This window comes from Nomascus leucogenys, chromosome 23, assembly GCF_006542625.1.
Source record: "Nomascus leucogenys isolate Asia chromosome 23, Asia_NLE_v1, whole genome shotgun sequence".
Taxonomy (NCBI): domain Eukaryota; kingdom Metazoa; phylum Chordata; class Mammalia; order Primates; family Hylobatidae; genus Nomascus; species Nomascus leucogenys.
Window position 1 is genome coordinate 21529536 of NC_044403.1, and position 22133 is coordinate 21551668.

Below are 22133 nucleotides of genomic sequence, written 5' to 3' on the forward strand. Positions count from 1 at the left end.
GGTTTCGATCTTTTGACCTCATGATCTGCCTGCCTTGGCCTCCCAAAGTGCTGGGGTTATAGGCATCAGCCACTGCACCCACAGTAGACATCCACAAATGGTATCTACTGATACCAGCTACTCAGGGGTATCTACTGATACCATTTGTGAAGGCTCCTCCTTATGACCTAATCACGTTATAAAGATGCCACCTCCTACCACCCCCACCTTCAGTGTTAGTATTTTAACATATAATTGTTGGGAGGCACAAACATTCAGTTTACAATACAGTCAAAGAAATAAATGCTTTAGTGATGGCTTTGGCAGCACATATACTAAAATTGGAATGATACAAGATTAGAATGCCCCCTGCTCAAGGATGACACACAAATTCGTGAAGCATTCCTTTTTTTTTTTTTCTGTTGCCCAGGCTTGAGTGCAGTGGCATGATCTCGGCTCACTGCAACCTCCACCTCCTGGGTTCAAACAATTCTGCTTCAGCCTTCTAAGTAGCTGGGATTACAGGTGCACGCCACCATGCCTGGCTAATTTTAGTACAGACGGGGTTTCACCATGTTGGTCAGGCTAGTCTCAAACTCCTGACCTCAGCTGATCCACCTGCTTTGGCCTCCCAAAGTGCTGGGATTATAGGCGTGAGCCACCGAGCCCCACAAGCATTCCATATATATATATTTTTTTAACTGAAAAAAGAAAGAAACAGGCTGGGTGTGGTGGCTCACTACTGTAATCCCAGCACTTTGGGAGGCCAAGGCAGGCGGATCACCTGAGGTCAGGAGTTTGAGACCAGCCTGAACATGGTGAAACCCCATCTCTACTAAAAACAAAAATTAGCTGGGTGTGGTGGCATGTGCCTGTAATCCCAGCTACTTGGGAGGCTGAGGCAGGAGAATCACTTGAACCTGGGAGGTGGAGGTTGCAGTGAGCCGAGATCATGCCACTGCACTCCAGCCTGGGTGACAGAGCAAGACTGCGTCTCAAAAAAAAAGGAAAAGAAGAGAAAGAAAGAAATCAGTACCTACATTTAAGAACATAGTTTTATTTATTTATTTATTTATTTATTTATTTATTTATTTATTTATTTATTTATTTTGAGACGGAGTCTTGCTCTGTTGCCCAGGCTGGGGTGCAGTGGCGTCATCTCGGCTCACTGCAAGCTCTGCCTCCTGGGTTCATGCCATTCTCCTGCCTCAGCCTCCCGAGTAGCTGGGACTACAGGTGCCTGCCACCACGCCCAGCTGATTTTTTGTATTTTTACTAGAGATGGGGTTTCACCGTGTTAGCCAGGATTGTCTTGATCACCTGACCTCGTGATCTGCCCACCTCAGCCTCCCAAAGTGCTGGGATTACAGGCGTAAGCCACCGCGCCTGGCCCCAGAACTTAGTTTTAAAAAAAAAGTAGGAAGTGGCTGACAGAAGGTAGAGGTATGTGTTTTCAATAAAAAGAACAGCATAAGCAAAGACAGGGGGTTGAAACAGGACAGCAATTGCTGGGATACTTAGAAGTCAGAGTTTGAGAGTGGCAGATTAGGCAGCTGGAGAGGCAGTACAAGAGTAACCGCCTGCTCCACTTTGCCCAGAACTGTCCCAGTTTTAGCAGTGAAAGTCCCCTGTCCCTCAGTTCTGGGCAAACCAGGATGGTTGGTGACAGGAGGACAGAAGCCAGGATGCAGAAAGTCTTCTGTGCCATGCCAAAGAGCACACTCTTTCTGTTGTTGTTGGTGGTGGTGTTGTTGGTGGTGTTGTTGGTGGTGGTGGTGGTGTTGTGGTGGTGGTGTGTTGTTGATTTTTTTTTTTTTTAGATGGAGTCTCACTCTGTTGCCCAGGCTGGAGTGCAGTGTCGAGATCTTGGCCCACTGCATCCTCTGCCTAGAGGTTCACACAGTTCTCCTGCCTCAGCCTAAGTAGCTGGGATTATAATTGCCCGCCACCACGCCTGGCTAATTTTTGTATTACTAGAGATGGAGTTTCACCATGTTGGCCAGGCTGGTCTCTAACTCCTGACCTCAAGTGTTCCCCCTACCTCGGCCTCCCAAAGTGCTGGCATTATAGGTGCGAGCCACTGCACCTAGCCGAGAAGCACACTCTTGATCCATCAGGATCAAGAGCCACTAAGGGTGACAGGAGGGATCTGGAAAAACATCACGGGGCTGCATTAGCAAGCGTAGGGGCCACAGTGGGCTAACCCTACACAAGACAGGGGAGGACAAATCAAGTCTCCTGGCTTTTGCTGTCCCACTCATATGGGAAAATTAAAATATATAAAAACAAAAACAAAACAATACAAAATATTGTTAAAGAGGGAGGAAGGAGCCAGGCGCGGTGGCTCACGCTTGTAATCCCAGCACTTTGGGAGGCCAAGGCGGGTGGATCACGAGGTCAGGAGATCGAGACCACGGTGAAACCCCGTCTCTACTAAAAATACAAAAAATTAGCTGGGCGTGGTGGCGGGCGCCTGCAGTCCCAGCTACTCGGAGAGGCTGAGGCAGGAGAATGGTGTGAACCCGGGAGGCGGTGCTTGTAGTGAGCCGAGACTGTGCCACTGCACTCCAGCCTGGGTGACAGAGCGAGACTCAGTCTCAAAAAAAAAAAAAAAAAGGCAAGGCAGGAAGGCAAGGAGAGAGGATGAGACTGGAAGTCTGGAGTTCTGTGTTCATTCTTTCCACTTACCCAAGCAAGCTCTGGAAGCTTCAGTTTCCACATCTGTGAAATGGGATAACACCTACCTCCTTGGTTTGTTTTGATGATCAAACAACAGAGTGCATGTAAAAAAGCTTGGTACACTATAAAGCACTATATGAGTATTACTAATAGGACCACTGTTACTCAAAATGTACCCAACCACATCAATCTAGAAGGCGTGATTTTGGTTGTAATTGCATCACATTGCTTATTGCTTTCAACAGCACTCTGTCATCATTAATAACTCCTGCACGTCAGCAGGCTTGAGTGGTGTTGAGAGCTGCTGAGAATTGCTAGGGGAAAGGCAGTCCAGATTTTTCATCTTCTTCTCCCACGTTATACACATTTAGTCCGGGCACGGTGGCTAACACCTGCAATCCTAGCACTTTGGGAGGCCAAGGTGGGCAGATCACTTGAGGCCAGGAGTTTGAGACCAGCTTAGCCAACATAGTGAAACCCCATCTCTACTAAAAATACGAAAATTAGCCAGATGTGATGTGCGCCTGTAATCCCAGCTACACGGGAGGCTGAGGCACAAGTATCACTTGAACCTGGGAGGCGGAGGTTGCAGGGAGCTGAGATTGTCCCAACACACTCCAGCCCGGGCAACAGAGTGAGACTCAGTCTCAAATAAATAAATAAATAAATAAATAAATATTTAAACCAGGTAAAGTGGGATTAAAAAGAACAAGAGCAGGGCATGTGGACAGAAAGGAATGGGAAATATTTGTTCGAGACTCCAAAGTATGGGTTGATATCAAGTTGGTGTTCAGTCAGATCATACTCTGCTTATGTTCTTTTTTTTGTTTTTTCGAGACTGAGTCTCACCCTGTTGTCCAGGCTGAGTACAGTGGTGCGATCTTGGCTCACTGCAACCTCCACCTCCTGGATTCAAGCAATTCTCCTGCCTCAGCCTCCCGAGTAGCTGGGATTACAGGCCACCACACCTGGCTAACTTTTATATTTTTAGTAGAGATGGGGTCTCACCATGTTGGCCAGGCTGATCTCAAACTCCTGACCTCAGGTGATCCACCTGCCTCGGCCTCCCAAAGTGCTGGGATTACAGGTGTTAGCCACCATGCCCGGCCTGCTTATGGTCTTTTAATAATTACCTTTTGCCTGGAAGTCAAAGCTCACACTTCCTGACCTCACCCTTATTTACTCCTCTAGGTTCTTTTTTTTTTCTTTTTTCTTTTTTTTGGGACAGGGTCTTGCTCTGTTATCCAGGCTGGAGTACAGTGGTATGATTATGGCTCACTGTAGCTTCAACCTCCCAGGCTCAAGTGATCCTCCTGCCTCAGCCTCCTGAGTAGCTAGAACTACAGGTGTGCACCACCATGCCTTTAAAATTTTATTTTTTTGTAAAGATGAGGTCTCTTTATGTTGCCCAGACCGGTCTCAAACTCCTAGGCTTAAGTGATCCTCCCATTTTGGCCTCCCAAAGTGCTGGGATTACAGGTGTGAGCCACCGCACCTGGGCTCTAGGTTCTCTCTAGTCCTTTGCTCTTGTATAGCTTACATTCCAACCACAACAAACTGCTAGCCATGGTGAAATTTGTTGTGTTCTATTCCAGCTGTTCTTGTCCTTCTCCCTTTGTCTGACCTTCCTTCTGGCATATACCTCCACTGCGAGTCAGATGCTACCTCCAACTGAAATCGACTTTGGCTTCTTCAGGCACAGTCAGACACCTGTGAGCCTATAGCATGTTAGGCTCTTTTCTAGAACAGGGGAGAGTATCATGTAGCAGAAGAGCATTGGGTTTCCAGTCACACTCTGGCTTTTAAGCCCAGATCTACCATTTTCTTCCTTGGATGAGGCATAAGAGAAGCACCAGTGTGGATTGTGAAGAGCGTGGATTCTGGGGCCGGACAGCCTGGCTGTGGGACCTTGGACAAGTTACCTAAACGCTTGGTCCCTCAGCACCCACGGATGTAAAACGAGGGTGATGATATTAATGCCCTCCTCAAAGGATAGTTGTGAAAGTAAAATGAGTTAATTTAAAAAAAAATGAGTTACATGAAAAAACACTGAGGGCTGGGTGTGGTGACTCATGCCTGTAATCCCAGCACTTTGGGAGGCTGAGGCGGGTGGATCACCTGAGGTTGGGTGTTTGAGACCAGCCTGGCCAACATGGTGAAACCTTGTCTCTACTAAAAATACAAAAATTAGCTGGGCATGTTGGTGCACGCCTATAATCCTAGCTACTCGGGAGGCTGAGGCATGAGAATTGCTTGAACTCGGAAGGCGAGGGCTGCAGTGAACCGAAATCACAGCACTGCCCTCCAGCCTGGGCGACAGAGGGAGACTTTGGTCTCAAAACAACAACAACAATTTAAAAATAAATAAATTAATTGAAACATTGAGAACAGGGCCTGACACTTGCTTGTCTGCTCTTGTTATTAATCTCACAGTTTCTTCTTTTGTGAAAAGGGAATAACACTCATTGGTGACAGCAGAATGAGGATGACTGGAGATAAGCAGGAGTGCTTGGTATAGAGAAGGACTCTTTTTCTTGCCCTTTACCTCTTGCGCTTGGAATTCCAATTCTTCATTTATAGGTATTTCCACCACTAAAATCTCCCAGCTCCCCCAGGAAAGAGAAAAGCTCACATCTTTGTGTCCTCAGCCTCTGGCACACAGTAGGTGCTCAAGAAATGCTTGGCGAATGAATTGATAAAAGTGTAGTAGTAGAAAAACTCAAAATGGCCTTAAAGTCCTCTTAGCAATATCCTGAAAGGCCACCAAATAGGAATGTTAATCCCTAAAATCCTGTATCTTTATAAATCGGTGTGAAATTCACTGTTTATTAGGTTTTTTTTTCTCTTAATTTTGTGTTTGTATTTCTTGGTGTTTTCCCCCTCCTCCTGAAGTCTTCTTTCTTCTCTGTACTCTGCATTAATCTTGAACAGGACGGCCGGGCGCGGTGGCTCACGCTTGTAATCCCAGCACTTTTGGAGGCTGAGGCGGGTGGATCACGAGGTCAGGAGATCGAAACCATGGTGAAACCCCGTCTCTACTAAAAATACAAAAAAAATTAGCCGGGCGTGGTGGCGGGCGCCTGTAGTCCCAGCTACTCGGAGAGGCTGAGGCAGGAGAATGGCGCGAACCCGGGAGGAAGAGCTTGCAGTGAGCCGAGATTGTGCCACTGCACTCCAGCCTGGGGGACAGAGTGAGACTCCGTCTCAAAACAAAACAAAACAAACAAACAAACAAACAAAAAATCTTGAACAGGGTTTCTCAGCCTTTGCACTGACAGCTTTTTTTTTTTTTTTTTTTTTGAGACAAGGAATCCACCTGCCTCAGGCTCCCAAAGTGCTGGGATTACAGGTGTGAGCCACTGCGCCTGGCCTTTTTTTTTTTTTTTTTTTTTTTTTGTAGAGACGAGGTCTTGCTATGTTGCCCGAGCTCAGGTGATCCTGCTGGCTCAGCCTCCCAAAGTGCTGGGATTACAGAGGTGAGCCACTGAGCTAGGCCTTTTGTGTTTTTTTCAGAGACAGAGTCTTGCTCTGTCACCCAGGCTGGAGTGCAGTGGTGCGATTATAGCTCACTGCAGCCTTGACCTCCTGGGCTCAAGTGATCCTCCTGCCTCAGCTTCCTGAATAGCTGGGACAACCTGCATGCACCACCACACCCAGCTAATTTTTTATTTTTTTGTAGAGACGAGGTCTCACTGTTTGTTGGCCTGGTCTCAAACCCCTGGGCTCAAGAGATCCTCCCATGTCCACCTCCCAAAGCACTAGGATTATAGGCATGAGCCGTTGCACTTGGCCAGCTCGCTTGTGGGGACCGTCTAGTATGTTGTAGGATGCTTAGCAACATCCCTGCCCTCTACCCACAAGACGCCAGTAGCATTTCCCACCCCCCAGTTCTGACAACCTAAAGTGTCTTTGGACTTGGCCAAATGTCAGATGGCTGGAGGGTGAATGAACCCTTCAGAAACACATGTCTAGGGAATCTGCTTAGGTGCTTTCACATAAAGTAAATCTTGGTAGAATTGATTTTTTTCTCTTTATCTCCAAGGCAAAAATCGGGTTCATATACCTCAGCTCCCAATGGAACAGATTCTGACAAGGAAGGAAAAAAAACATGTTTTCTCTCGACTTCAGTGTTCTGTATCTTCACTCTCAGAAATGCGAGGACAGGCACGGTGGGATCAGGACCGTGTTTTATTTATCTGGACAAATGCTCCCCAAATAGCAATGGCATGTTTTTTTCTTTTCTCTTTTTTGAAAATTGTAAGAATTCAGTGTTTTACAATTCAGATGAAGGCTAAAAACATATCAAGCTGTGTGATTTTCTGGGAGTGAGGAGAGGGGTGGTTTCATCATGGCATAACTGCATTAAAACTTTTCAACATCAGAAAGACTTTTTACAGCATCAAAGAAAAACGTATATGTTGAAAAAGAATATGCATGCTAAAACACATTGTTACTATAAAACCTTGAATCTGAGACACAATGAACAGTGTTGCCTTACTAATAGCACAACTTTAAAACTATTTAAGCTGGGAAATTTGTTATCAGGTGACTCATACAAGTGGGGAAATCCAGTTCCTTGGTGCCAAAGATTAAAGAAAGAGATTAGGTATTTAAATGTTGAGATTCCATTCAGTCTTGTGAATGAATTAAAGTAAGCTTGGACGGGGAGAAAAGAAAGAGGGTAGTTACTCATCAAGTTAAAAGATGTTAAAGAGCTCTCCGGATTTAAATGATAAAACCTTATATTTATAACAGGTTTATCTTTCAAATAGCATGCATACTTTTATTTTTTTATTCTGAAACATTTGCAAAGTTGAAAAAAAGTTAAGTGCAATGCAAAGAACTTTTTGTCCTCAACCATTTGAGAGTGAGGACTTGGTGCTCCACCACCCCAAATATTTTTAGTATTATTTCCTACAAATAAATACCTTCTCCTATGTAATCACAGTGCAACCATCAAAATTAGAAAATTAACATTGATACATGATCACCGTCTAATCCTCAGATCTCACTCAAGTTTGGCAATTGTCTCAATAAAATGTTCTGTAGCAACAGGATCCAGTTCAGAATCACACATTGCACTGAGTCGTTATGTCTGTCTAGTCTGCTTCAGCCTGGAGAAATTCCCCCGTCTTTCCTTGACGTTCATGACCTTGATACATTTGAAGAAAACAGGTCGGTTATTTTGTAACTTGTCCCTTAATTTGGGGTTTACTGGTGTTTTCATATGATTACATTCAGGTTATACACCTTTTAGAGGAATACCATAGAAGTGATAACTGCTTTCTTCTTCTTATATCCTATCAGGTAGCACATAATTTCAATTTGTCCTATTACTAATGATTTTGACTTTCGTTCTTTGATCTGGTCAGTATCTGTCCACCATGAACCACATAAATATCCCATTCCTCATCAAACTTTTGATGTATGTGTGTGTGTATGTATGTATGTATGTATATGTCTTTATGTCTGTTTGAACCCATAATTCCCTATTTTATTCAATGGGTTATAATCTCTTACTGCCATTTTTAATTTTGATGCTCAAATTGTTCCTGATTTGACCAGTGGAAGTCCCTTCAAGCTGGCTTCTATGTCCTTTTCACATGTTTCTGTCATTTCTTGAGCCCTTCCTTGCTCTGTCACGACCACCTGTTCCAGACTCATACTTTTCCTGCCTCAGATATGGGATCAGCCATTTCTCTAAGGAGCCCTGGTTCCTTTTCAAGGAAAATATTATTTAGAAGCTAAGATCTTGAACCTGGCATGATGGCTCACGCCTGTAATCCCAGCACTTTGGGAGGCTGCGGTGGGTGGATCGCCTGAGGTCAGGAGTTTGAGACCAGCCTGGCCAACATAGTGAAACCCCATCTCTACTAAAAATACAAAAAATTAGCTGGGCATGGTGGTGGGGGCCTGTAATCCCAGCTACTCGGGAGGCTGAGGCAGGAGAATCACTTGAACTCAGGAGGCGGAGGTTGCAATGAGCTGAGATCTCACCATTGCACTCCAGCCTGGGCAACAAGAGCAAAACTCTGTCTGAAAAAAAAAAAAAAAAGAGGCTAAGATCTTCACACTAGCTCTGCTCATTGCTATTGGGCTGTCATCTCTTCCAGGCCTGCTGTGATAGCTATGAAATGTGTCACTCAGTTCTCCTGCTGTGGGGAACATAATTGACAGATAGCCCCAACTACTGCCTCCTAAATCTATCACCATATTCACACTGAGGCCAACTTTTAAAGGGTTATTCCCGGTCAGTGCCTGAGCCCAGCAGGGGTACTAAGGTAGGCCTGTTGTGGCAAAATACAGGAATCCTCTAGGGGACAACTTTGGCTTGGGAACTCCTCATCTGCTTGGTAAATTCATTCTTGGACCAATACAGTAGTTAAAGACTTGTCCTACTCCAATCTTTCATTCTTCTCTCCTTCTAGAAATGTCAGACCGGCATCTCAGTGTGAGGAATCTCTCTTCCTTCTCTTGCTTTCTATTGTATTACTTACCTGTTACTGTGTAACAATTACCCCCAAAATGTAGTGGCTTAAAATAAGTACAATTTACCCTTGAACAACACAGGTTTGAACTGAGTGGGTCCACTTATACATGAACTTTTTTCAGTAAATATATTGGAATTTTTTTGGAGATTGGCAACAATTCGAAAAAACTTGAAGATAAACAATATACCCTAGAAATAGCAAAAAAATGAAGAAAAAGTTAGGTATGTCATGAATGCACAAAATATATGTAGATACTAGTCTATTTTTGTCATTTACTACCATAAAATATACACAAATCTATTCCAAAAAATTGAAATTTATCAAAACTTACACACACAAATACAGACCATACATGGCTTCATTTGTTGTCTAGATAAATGTAAACAAATGTAAAGATGCAATATGAAATCATAACTGCATAAAATTAACTGTTGTATATATACTGTACTACTGTTATAATTTCACAGCCACCGCCTATTGCTATTGTGATTAGCTCAAGTATTGTGAGTATCTGCTTAAAACCCCGTGGGACGCTACTCATCTCTGTGTTGAGCAGTTGATCTTTCTAGTAATTGCATTTCACAGTGAAAAGTGATTTCTCACGGATCTTGCACGTTTTTTATCGCATTTAGTGCAATACCATAAACCCTTGAATAACATCCTTGGACCCATGCAAAGTGCCACTAGTGATGCTGGAAGTGCTCCCAAGAAGCAGAGAAAAGTCACGACTTTACAGGAAAAAAGTTGAATTGCTTGGTATGTACTGTAGATTGAGGTCTGCAGCTACCATTACCCATTACTTCAAAGTATCCATCTTTATGTAATTTTGCAGTATCGATAAGCACAGTACAGTACTGTACTGTACAGTACTGTAAAAGTATTTTCTCATCCTTAAGATTTTTATGAAAAATAAAATTACATTTTCTTTTTTCTAGCTTACTTTAGTGTAAGAATACAGTATATATAATAAATATAACAAACAATATGTGTAAATCAACTATGTTGCCAGTAAGCCTTCTGGTTGACAATGGGCTATTAGTAATTAAGTTTTGGAGGAGTCAAAAGTTATACATGGGCCGATGCGGTGGCTCAGGCCTATAATCCTAGTACTTTGGGAGGCTGAGAAGGGTGAATCACCTGAGGTCAGGAGTTCAAGATTAGCCTGGCCAACATGGCAAAACCCTGTTTCTACTTAAAAAAATACAAAAATTAGGGCTGGGCGCAGTGGCTCACGCCTATAATCCCAGCATTTTGGGAGGCCGAGGTGGGGGGATCATGAGCTCAAGAGATAGAGACCATCCTGACCAACATGGTGATACCCCATCTCTACTAAAAATACAAAAATTATCTGGGCGTGGTGGTGCATGCCTGTAGTCCCAGCTATTCCGGAGGCTGAGGCAGGAGAATCATTTGAACCCGGGAGGCAGAGGTGGCAGTGAGCCGAGATCATGCTATTGCACTTCAGCCTGGCGACACAGTGAGACTCTGTCTCAAAAACAACAACAACAACAACAAAATTAGCTGAGTGTGGTGGCACATACCTGTAATCTCAGCTACTCAGGAGGCTGAGGCAGGAGAATTGCTTGAACTCAGTGAGCCAAGATCGCACCACTGCACTCCAACCTGGGTGACACAGTAAGACTCTGTCTCAAAAAAAAAGCTATACATGGATTTTCAGCTGCGTGGAGGTCAGCACTTCTAACCTCCACGTTGTTCAAGGGTCAACTGTGTTTATTATCTCCCAGTTTCTATAGGTCAGAAATTCTGGAGCAGCTTCACTGGCTTGAAATCTCTCATGATGTTGCTGTGAAGATGTCAGCCAAAGCATAGTCATATAGTGGCTTGGCTTCGGCCTCAAGGATCTACTTCCAAGATGACTCACTTGGCTGTTGGAAGGAGGTCTCAGTTCCTTACTACATGGACGACTCCACAGGACATCTTGAGTATCTCATGCCATGGCAGCTGATTCTCCCCCTACAGTGACTGTTTCAAGAGAACAACACAGATACTACTATGTCTTTTATTGTCTAGCCTTAAAGTCACATGCTGTCGCTGCAGTAATAGGTCAGTCCTACTCCGTGTGGGAGGGGGTTTCACAGGGATGTGACTACGAAGAGGTGAGAATCATTAGGGACCATGCTGGAGGCTATCACACTCCCCGAATAAATCTCTTGCACATTGAATTCTGTCTTGGTGCCTGCTTACTAGCAGGCATTAACTAACACATTTTCTTGGTAGACAGAGCTAGGATCTGTGCGTTCATGTGTATACAAATACATGCACATATTCATATACACACTTACAACTATGTTTATTTCTATACCTATCCACATATATTGAAAATCATGAATTTATACGAATATATCCTATCAATATGGCATCACAGGGTCCATTCTAGTTTTCTCTGTTTCTTTATTTGTAATTCCTGTGTATCTGTTGAGCTTCTTAGATGTTCATGTATTTTATTAAATGTAGGAAGTTGACCAGGCACAGTGACTCACACCTGTAACCCCAGCAATTTGGGAGACCGAGGCAGGCGGATCACTTGAGGTGGGGAGTTTGAGACCAGCCTGGCCAATATGGTGAAACCCTGTCTCTACTAAAAATACAAAAATTAGCCAGGAGTGGTAGCATGCACTTGTAATCCCAGCTACTCAGGAGGCTGAGGAATAAGAATAGCTTGAACCTGGGAGGTGGAGGTTGCAGTGAGCTAAGTTCATGCCACTACACTCTAGCTTGAGTGACAGAGTGAGACTCTGTCTCAAAAAAAAAAATTTAGGAAGCATTTAACTATAATTTTTTTCAACTATTCTTTCTCCTCCTTTCTATCCCTCCTCTCCCCCTGGGATTTCTATTATGCATACATTGATATACTTGATGGTATCCTACAATTCTCTTAGTGTCTGTTCATTTTTCTTCATTCTTTTTTCTTTCTGCTTCTCAGACTGGATGATTTCAATTGACCTATCTTCAGTTTTCTGATTTTTCTGCCTGCTTAAATCTGCTGTTGAATGTGTCTAGCAAATTTTTTCTTTCAGTTATTATACTTTTTAGCTCCAGAATTTCTATTTGGTTCCTTTAAATATTTTTTCTGCCTTTATTGATATTTTCTACTTGTTGAGACACTGTTCTCCTTTGGTTCTTTGTCCATGATGGCTTCCTTTGGTTTTTTTTTTTTTTGAGACGGAGTCTCACTCTGTTGCCCAGGCTGGAGTGCCGTGGCATGATCTCGGCTCACTACAACCTTTGCCTCCCAGGTTCAAGCAATTCTTCTGTCTCAGCCTCCCGAGTAGCTGGGACTACAGGCACATGCCACCATACCTGGCTAATTTTTGTATTTTCAGTAGAGATGGGATTTCACCATATTGGTGAGGCTGGTCTTGAACTCCTGACCTTAAGTGATCCACCTGCCTCGGCCTCCCAATGTGCTGGGATTACAGGCGTGAGCCACTGCACCTGGCCAGCTACATTTAGTTCTTTGAGCGTATTTAACAGAGTTGATTTGAAGTCTTTGTCTAGTAAGTCCAATGCCTATGCTTTCTCAAGGACTGTTTTTTTGTTGTTTTTTTTTTTCCTTTTTCTGGAGAACGGGGTCTCGCTGTGTTGCCCAGGCAGGTCTCAAACTCCTGGTCTCAAGCTATCCTCCCGCCTCTTGCCTCCCTGAGAGCTGGGATTACAGGCGCCTGGCCTCAAGGACTGTTTTTGTTAATTTTTTTCCTATGAACAGGGCACACTTCATTGTTTTTTGCATGCCTCATAATTGTTGAAAAGTGGTCATTTTGAATATAACAATGTGGTAACTCTGGAAATAAAATTCTCCCCATTCCAGGATTTTTTGTTGCTCACAGTAGGTTGTGGTTGTTTGTTTAGTGACTTTTCTAAACTATTTTATATGGTTCTTTGAATTGTGTGGTCTCTGTTTTTTTAGCATAGTAGTCAGCTAATGTTTTATCAAAGATTTTCTTAAACTCCGAGAGCCAAAAAAGAAAAAAGTACCATCAGGTCTTTGCAAATTGGCTCTGTGTTGGTGCCAATACTTCAATCCTCAGCCACACCATTTATTTATTTATTTTTGAGACAGAGTCTCACTCTGTTGCCCAGGCTGGAGTGCAGTGGCACGATCTCGGCTCACTACAACTTCCACCTCCTGGGTTCAAGCGATTCTCCTGCCTCAGCCTCCCGAGTAGCTGGGACTACAGGTGCGTGCCACCACATCTGGCTAATTTTCATATTTTTTAGTAGAGACAGGGTTTCACCATATTGGACAGGATGGTCTGGATCTCCTGACATCATGATCTGCCTGCCTCGGCCTCTCAAAGTGCTGGGATTACAGGTGTGAGCCACTGCACCCGGCTGACTAGCCACACCATTTATAACTCTGCCTTAGCCTTCACTTCTTACTCATGCTAAGCCTAAAGATCAACCAGAAGTGAAGCTTATGGTGTTCTCAGATGTTTTCTGAGGATGTATCCTGGCCTGGGACTTTTTGATTCCCCTACATACCCAGGGGCTTTTCAGAGCCCCTATTCCCCAAGTATATCAATCCCCAGCTTTTTCTTCTCAGGCTTTCTACGAGTCCTTTTTTTTGCCACAGCTGTTATCTTTTGCTCTAGGATCTGGGGTTTATTCATTGGCTGTCCAATGTGTTTGAGAAACCTCTTCCACACAGCAACTTTTCTATCCTGAGAGAGTTTTGAGTTAAGTGCAACAAAGGCAAGTACCCTGCATTAGTCCCCTTGGGGATCCCCCAAACAGATTAAAACCTACGAACACAATTTCTCAGGAACAAGATTCCCTCCATTCCCTTCTGATATAGCTTGGATATTTGTCCCCACCCAAATCTCATGCTGAAATGTAATCCCCAATGTTGGAGTTGGGGCTGGGTGGGAGGTGTTTGGATCTTGGGGGCAGATTCCTCATGAATGGCTTGGACCATCCCCTTGGTGATAAGCGAGCTCTTGCTCTGAGTTCGCATGTGATCTGGTTGTTTGAAAGTGTGTGGCACCTGCCCTCACTCTCTCTCTTGCTCCTGTTCTCACCATGTGATGTGCCTGCTCCTGCTTCGCCTTTGGTGATGAGTAAACATTTCCTGAGGCCTCCCCAGAAGCAGATCCTGGTGCCATGCTTTCTGTACAGCCTGCAGAACTATGAGCCAATTAAACCTCTTTTCTTGTAAATTACCCAGTCTCAGGTATTTCTTCACAGCAACGCAAGAATGGCCTAACACACCTCCCAAACTGAGAACCTGCGCTGGGAGCATGGGCTGCTGTCTTCTAGACTACTGCTGCACTGGGCAGGGGGATTGGACAAGCGTAAGGTAAAACATGACAAACCTCTCCTACCATGATTCAGTGCCCATTATCCTTATTAAGCATTAGCTTGGTTGCTGTAAACCTTTGACTATCTTCTAGAGTTCTAATAAAGTTGTTTCTCATGACTTTTGCCAGTTTTTTCAGTGTTTCTGCAAAGGAAGAGAGTTCCCTACCCCTAGAGTTTCTTACTCCACCGTTTTCATTGCCATTGGCACCAATGTATCTTTGTTGTATTTGTAACTTCCTTCTCTGATAGTTAGAAACTCTGATTCCATTATCTTTAATATATTTACTTAATAGATTAATCCTTCTGGATGTAACCAATATTCCTTTTTTTTTGTTTTTTTTTTTGAGATGGAGTCTCAGTCTGTCGCCCAGGCTGGACTGCAGTGGTACAATCTCGGCTCACTGCAACCTCCGCCTCCCAGGTTCAAGCGATTCTACTGCCTCAGCCTCCCGAGTAGCTGGGATTACAGGCACCTACTACCGCTCCCGGCTAATTTTAGTTTTTAGTAGAGACGGGGTTTCATCATCTTGGCCAGGCAGGTCTTGACCTCTTGACCTTGTGATCCACCCACTTCAGACTCCCAGTGCTGGGATTACAGGCATGAGCCACCACGCCAGTCTGGATGTAACCAATATTCTAACACTGCCATCATCCTCTCCCCCGAATGGACTCCCTCCTCTGTTTTCTCTGGCTCCGCTTCCCTTTTCCAAGTTACCCTCTACTGCAGATATCCTTTCTTCTTGTTTGGGACAAACGTAAGCAATTTAATGTATAGCGTTTAATTTATTTTTCATGTTTTAATAAACTTTACAGGAGGTTTATAGAGCTGATGTTGAAAAAAGAAAAAATATTATTGAAAACAAAGTATACTTCTTTTCTTTCTTTTTTTTTTTTTTTTTGAGATGAAGTTTTGCTCTTGTTGCCCAGGCTGGAGTGCAATGGAGTGATTTCGGCTCACCGCAACCTCTGCCTCCTGGGTTCAAGCGATTCTCCTGTCTCAGCCTCCTGAGAAGTTGGGACTACAGGCATGTGCTACCACTCCTGGCTAATTTTGTATTTTTAGTAGAGACAGGGTTTCTCCATGTTGGTCAGGCTGGTCTCGAACTCCTGACCTCAGGTGATCTGCCCGCCTCAGCCTCCCAAAGTGCTGGGATTACCGGCGTGAGCCACTGTGCCTGGCCCCAAAGTATACTTATTTTCTAATTATAGTGAATTCTTCTTAGGTATTCACGCAGTGGCTTAGCCACATGCAGTGGCTCATGCCTGTAATCCCAGCACTCTGGGAGTCCGGGACAAGTGGATCACTTGAGGCTGGGAGTTTGAGACCAGCCTAGCCAACATGGCACAACCCTGTCCCTACAAAAAAAAAAAAAAGGCCGGGCATGGTGGCTCACGCCTATAGTCTCAGCACTTTGGGAGGCCGAGGCAGGCGGATCATGAGGTCAGGAGATTGAGACCATCCTGGCTAACACGGTGAAACCCCGTCTCTACTAAAAATACAAAAAATTAGCCAGGCGTGGTGGCAGGCGCCTGTAGTCCCAGCTACTCGGGAGGCCGAGGCAGTAGGCGTGAACCGGGGAAGCGGAGCTTGCAGTGAGCTGACATGGCACCATTGCACTCTAGTCTGGGTGACAGAGTGAGACTCTGTCAAAGAAAAAGAAAGGAAGGAAGGAAGGAAGGAAAGAAGGAAGAAACGAAAAGAAAGAAAGGAGGCAGGGCACGGTGGCTCATGCCTGTAATCCCAGCACTTTGGGAGGCCGAGGCGGGCAGATCATGAGGCCAGGAGTTCGTGACCAGCCTGGCCAGCATGGTGAAACCCCATCTCTACTATTAAAAAAAAAAAAAAATAGAAAAGAAAGACAGAAAGGAAGAAAGAAAGAAAGATATTAGCCAAGCATGGTGGCACGCGCTTGTAATCCCAGCTACTCGGGAGGCTGAGACATAAGAATTGCTTGAACCCTGGAGGTGGAGGTTGGAGTGAGCCGAGGTCACACCACTGCATTCCAGCCTGGGTGACACAGAGAGACTCTGTCTCAAAAAAGAAAAAAAGAAAAATAGAGGCAAGAAGGCCACTCTTCATGGTATACACCACATTTCTGGTAGGCAGTTATAGCAGCACCCTCTGTGCTGTTAGAGGATCCTATAATGTGTCCTTTGTCAACTCCCTCTTCCATTCCCAGCTTTTCCAAATCTTTGTCACTTTCCTGACCTCCTCCCCCACCACCATATTCTTTCTTACTTCACTCTCAATGTAGGCTTTGCTTTCTGTTTTTATGTAAACGAAGGCAATCAAATCTTGTCTCCACTATCCCTTCCCCATGAAACCTATTTATAGCTACTACGGGCAGATTCAGGTTTTGTAGTGCTGCGCATATACAACTGGAGAAGGAGATATTTTAAAGAAAATGAGTACTAAAACAATCTTGGTTTTGCAAATAGTATAAAAACATATGACCATCCTAATCATTGCCATGGTCCCTCCACGGCCTCTGGAAGGAGTCTGTGAAAGTGGGAGTGGAGAAAGGAGAGCTGAAGGTCAAGCAGCCACACTCACTCTTCTCTCCTCCAGAAGTGGAGATCCTCCTGCTCCTCGTCCCATCCAAGGCTAATCCATTCTGCCAGGCTCCAGATCCTCCTGAAGTCTCGGAATCACTTTCCCCACTCTCCTTCTTTATTTGATCACTTACTTCAGGTTACAAATATGATCATATTCCTCTCAAACTTAAAAACACAGTAAGCAATCAACCCTGACTAAGTCAACTCCCAAATTCCTCCAGCCTCACATTCCTTTCCAGCCACCCAAGTGTTCTCTTTCCTTTAACAATAAGATTTTGGAAAAACCACTGCCCTCCCTCCCTGTTTCCCCTTTATTTCTCAATTCACTGCACTTTTGCTTTGGATCTCATACCTCTGCTGAAACTGCTTTGGCTTAAAGTCACCAATGACTATTTTGTGCACTTTATCTGTGAGTTTTTTTAAAAGCAGGCTTCAGGTTCTTTTGATTAGGTTGAACCAGGGAAACTGTCATTTTTGTAGGCTTTTTTTTTTTTTTTTTTGAGATGGAGTCTCACTCTGTTGCCAGGCTGGAAAGCAGTGGCGTGATCTCAGCTCACTGCAACCTCCACTTCCGGGGTTCAAGCGATTCTCCTGCCTCAGCCTCGCAAGTAGCTGGAATTACAGGTGCCCGCCACTACACCCGGCTAATTTTTGTATTTTTAGTAGGGACAGGGGTTTCACCATGTTGCCCAGGCTAGTCTCAAACTCCAGACCTCAGGTGATCTGCCTGCTTCAGCCTCCCAAAGTGCTGGGATTACAGGTGTGAGCCACCGTGCCCGGCCAGCGTTCCAGTTTAAAGGTATATGTATTTTACTCCCAGACTGATTTTCTAAAACACTGGCATAATGTATGTTCCCATCAATGACGTTCGAGAAAGTTATAGTCACAATGTCCTCTTTTCAGCACTTCTCACAGCAGACTCTCTGTTGCTAACAGTTAACACTGCATTTGCCATTACTAATCATACCTTCTTTAATGGTAGCAATTTTTTTTTTTTTTTTTTTTTTTGAGACAGAGTTTCACTCTTTTTGCCCAGGCTGGAGTGCAATGGCACGATTTTGGCTCACTGCAACCTCCGCCTCCCGGGTTGAAGCGATTCTCCTGCCTCAGCCTCCCAAGTAGCTGGGATTACAGGCGCCTGCCACCATGCCCGGCTAATTTTTTTTTGTATTTTTAGTGGAGACAGGGTTTCACGATTTTGGCCAGGGTGGTCTCGATCTCTCGACCTCGTGATCTGCCCGCCTCGGCCTCCCAAAGTGCTGGGATTGCAGGAGTGAGCCACCGTGCCCAGCCAGTGGTAGCAATTTCAATCAGTGCTTTTTTTTTGTTGTTCTTTTTTTTTTGAGACAGAGTCTTACTCTGTTGCCCAGGCTGGAGTGCAGTGGTCTGATCTCGGCTCACTGCAACCTCCGCCTCCCAGGTTCATGCCATTGTCCTGCCTCATTCTCCCGAGTAGCTGGGACTACAGGCGCCCACCACCATGCCCGGCTAATTTTCTGTATTTTTAGTAGAGACGGGGTTTCACTGTGTTAGCCAGGATGGTCTCGGTCTCCTGACCTCGTGATCCGCCCGCCTCGGCCTCCCAAAGTGCTGGGATTACAGGCATGAAGGCATGAGCCACCGCACCCGGCCTTTTTTTTTTTCAGACAGAGTCTCACTCTGTTACCCAGGCTGGAGGGCAATGGCGTGATCTTGGCTCACTGCAACCTCCGCCTCCCGGGTTCAAGCAATTCCCCTGTCTCAGCCTCCTGAGTAGCTCGGATTACAGGCGCGTGTTACCACGCCTGGCTAATTTTTGTATTTTTAGTAGAGATGGGGTTTCACCACGTTAGCCATGCCGGTTTTGGACTCTCGGGCTCAGATGATCCATCCACCTCGGCCTCCCAAAGTGCTGGGATTACAGGCATGAGCCACCGTGCCCGGCCTCCACCTGGATGTTTTACAGACATCTCCAATACAAAAGAGCCATTGTTAAACTTACTACCCACTCCTTCTTGAAATACTTCTTAGATATTTCTTTTCTTCATAAAGGAGACTCCCATTACTCTGTTTCTCTCTCAATTCACAACTAAAAGTCCTGTTTTAATCTTGTATTCTTTCAATCCAGGATCTCTCTTCAGTCCTCAGTGATGCTGTCCTGATCACCGCTTTCATAGACTTCTGTACAATGTGCAAAATTCTTCAATGTCCACATTGTTAATATGCTAAAATCTAAACTTCTTAGCATGGCTTGAAAAGGCTTTTATTAATCAATAGCTATTTAATGGTCCTGCCTCAATTCCTGACATTCTGTAAAAGCATCCATGCATCAGCTATATGAATCTACTTTCAAATCCCCAACATACTAAGTTCTGTAATGATTCAGTGTCTTTAAACCTACTATTGTGATTGAAATTTTTCTTTAGTCTTGTTGGCCTGGCAAAGTCTGATTTGTATTTCCAACCTCAGCGCTAGGGTTATTTTCCTTTCTTTTGTTTTGTTTTGTTTTTTTGAGACAGTTTCACTCTGTTGCCCAGTCTGGAGTGCAGGGGTGCAATCTCGGCTCACTGCAACCTTCGCCTCCTGGGTTCAAGTGGTTCTTGTGCCTTAGCGTCCTGAGTAGCTGGAATTAAAGTTGTGAGCCACTGCGCCCGGCCCTATTTTCCCTTCTGAGAATTGTCTAGGCAGAAAAGCATCTCTACACTTAGCAACTTTGTCTTTTTTTTTTTTTTTTTAGTTGGAGACAGGATCTCACTGTATTGCCCAGGCTGGAGTGCAGTGGCAAGATCACAGCTCACTGCAGCATTGGCCTCCTAGGCTCAAGTGATCCTCCAACCTTAGCCTCCCGAATAGCTAGGACTCCAGGTACACGCCACCACGTCCAGCTAATTTTTGTATTTTTTGTAGAGATGGGGTTTCGCCATGTTGCCCAGGCTGGTCTCGAGCTCCTGGGCTCAAGTGATCTACCCACTTTGACTTCCCAAAGTGCTGGGATTACAGGTGTATGCCACTGTGCCCTGCAGATTTTAATATTTTAATTACTCACTTTATTAATTAGTGTTTCCAAGCTAGGCTGTAAGCTTCCTGAGGGTAGGGACTATGATTACGCTCATCTTTATATCCCCAACCCTTAACATAGTGATTGGTATCTGATCGGCATTTAAAAGAATGAGAAACAAATTAGTTATGTAATAATAATGGCATTCTCTCTAGGGCTTAAGCTTAAGCTATAGATTTTCACTTAAGTATCTTTTAAAAATGTGTAGTAAATATATAGTACATTAAACAAAATTGAAGAACAGAAAAGCAAACTACATCTCATATTATTTCACCATCCTAATGCCTATTTTAGTGCACTTACTTTTGGTCTTTGCTCAAATATGTGCTATATATATGTGTGTGCATTTATGTTTGTATATTATATATATTTTTATTTTACATAGCTATAATCAAATGTACATGCACTTTTACTTTTTGAAAGCTTAACTCAGCCGGGCGCGGTGGCTCACGCCTGTAATCCCAGCCCTTTGGGAGGACAAGGCGAGCGGATCGCTTGAGGTCGGTAGTACGAGACCAGCCTGACCAACATGGAGAAAGCCCGTCTCTACTAAAGATACAAAATTAGCTGAGTGTGGTGGCACATGCCTGTAATCCCAGCTACTCGGGAGGATGAGGCAGGAAAATCACTTGAACCCGGGAGGGGTAAGTTGTGGTGAGCCAGGATTGTGCCATTTTACTCTAGCCCGGGCAGCAAGAGCACAACTCCGTCTCAAAAAAAAAAAAAAGCTTAACTCACTATAAACATTCAACACTCTTGCATAATCCTCTAAATTATTATTTTTCAGCAGTGTGTAATATCTCATTCCCCTACTTACGTTGACAGTCTGATTTAGGTTGTACCGCATTTTCTTTTTTCTTTTCTTTTATTTTTTTTGAGACGGAGTCTCGCTCTTTCGCCCAGGCTGGAGTGCAGTGGCGCAATCTCGGCTCACTGCAAGTTCCGCCTCCCGGGTTCACGCCATTCTCCCGCCTCAGCCTCCCGAGTAGCTGGGACTACAGGCGCCCACCACCACGACCGGCTAATTTTTTGTATTTTTAGTAGAGACGAGGTTTCACCGTGTTAGCCAAGATAGTCTCGATCTCCTGACCTCGTGATCCGCCTGCCTTGGCCTCCCAAAGTGCTGGGATTACAGGCGTGAGCCACCGCGCCCGGCCGGTTGTACCGCATTTTCTATTATAAATAGGGACAGATCCAGGCTTTGTGGGACTTGAAGCTTATACAATTTTGTGTAATAAATTATCTTTGTTTTGCAAATAGGACCATGTGAACATATCATAAGGGCCCCTCCCCAGACATTGGAAGGGGTCTGTGAAAGTGAAGGTTAACTTTCTTTTCTTTCTTTTTTTTTTTTTTCTGAGACGCAATCTTGCTCTGTTGCCCAGGCTGGAGTGTAATGACGCGATATCGGCTCACTGCAACCTCCGCCTCCTGGGTTCAAGCGATTCTCCTGCCTCTGCCTCCCGAGCAGCTGGGATGACAGGCATGTGCCACCATGCCAGGCTAATTTTTTTTTGTACTTTTAGTAGAGACGGTGGGGGGGGGGGGGGGTTTCACCATGTTGGACCAGGCTGGTCTCGATCTCCTGACCTCGTGATCTGCCCGCCTCCGCCTCCCAAAGTGCTGGGATTACAGGCCTGAGCCACCCGCGCCCGGCCTAGTTTCCTGCTTTGAGGAAGCCAGAATACAAAACTCACTTGGTTCTTAGAAGCAGGTCATTTAAATCAACGGTGAATAGACCTTCTCAGGTGAATTTGGGAGAAAGTGATTTGGCTGTTTCTGCTGTCAATCTACTTACAAACCTGCAGCACCTTTGGTTCAGCGCGCATTTCTTGGAAGGAGCGGAGTGGCTTAAGTCACAGACCTGGATTGGGCTGAGGTACTGCTATTCATTACTTGAGTGGCCCTGGGTAAGTCATTAACCTCTCAGGTTCTCATTTTGCTCCTCTATGCAATAAAGAATAAGTAACAAAACCTGCCTTTCCCCAGGGTAGTTTTGAGTGTCAAATATGATAACTTGTGGTCAAGCACTAGCGAACTCCAATGTCACTGAGAGTAGCAACTCCACTTTC

At 44.6% G+C, this 22133-nt stretch overlaps 1 non-coding gene across 1 annotated transcript; it reads left to right on the forward strand.

Annotated features, from left to right (window-relative positions):
* Positions 1-290: 290 nt before the first annotated feature.
* LOC115832950 lies at positions 291-393 on the forward strand. The gene has a single exon (XR_004028364.1). It is a non-coding gene; the product is annotated as a U6 spliceosomal RNA (small nuclear RNA).
* The last annotated feature ends 21740 nt before the right edge of the window (positions 394-22133 follow it).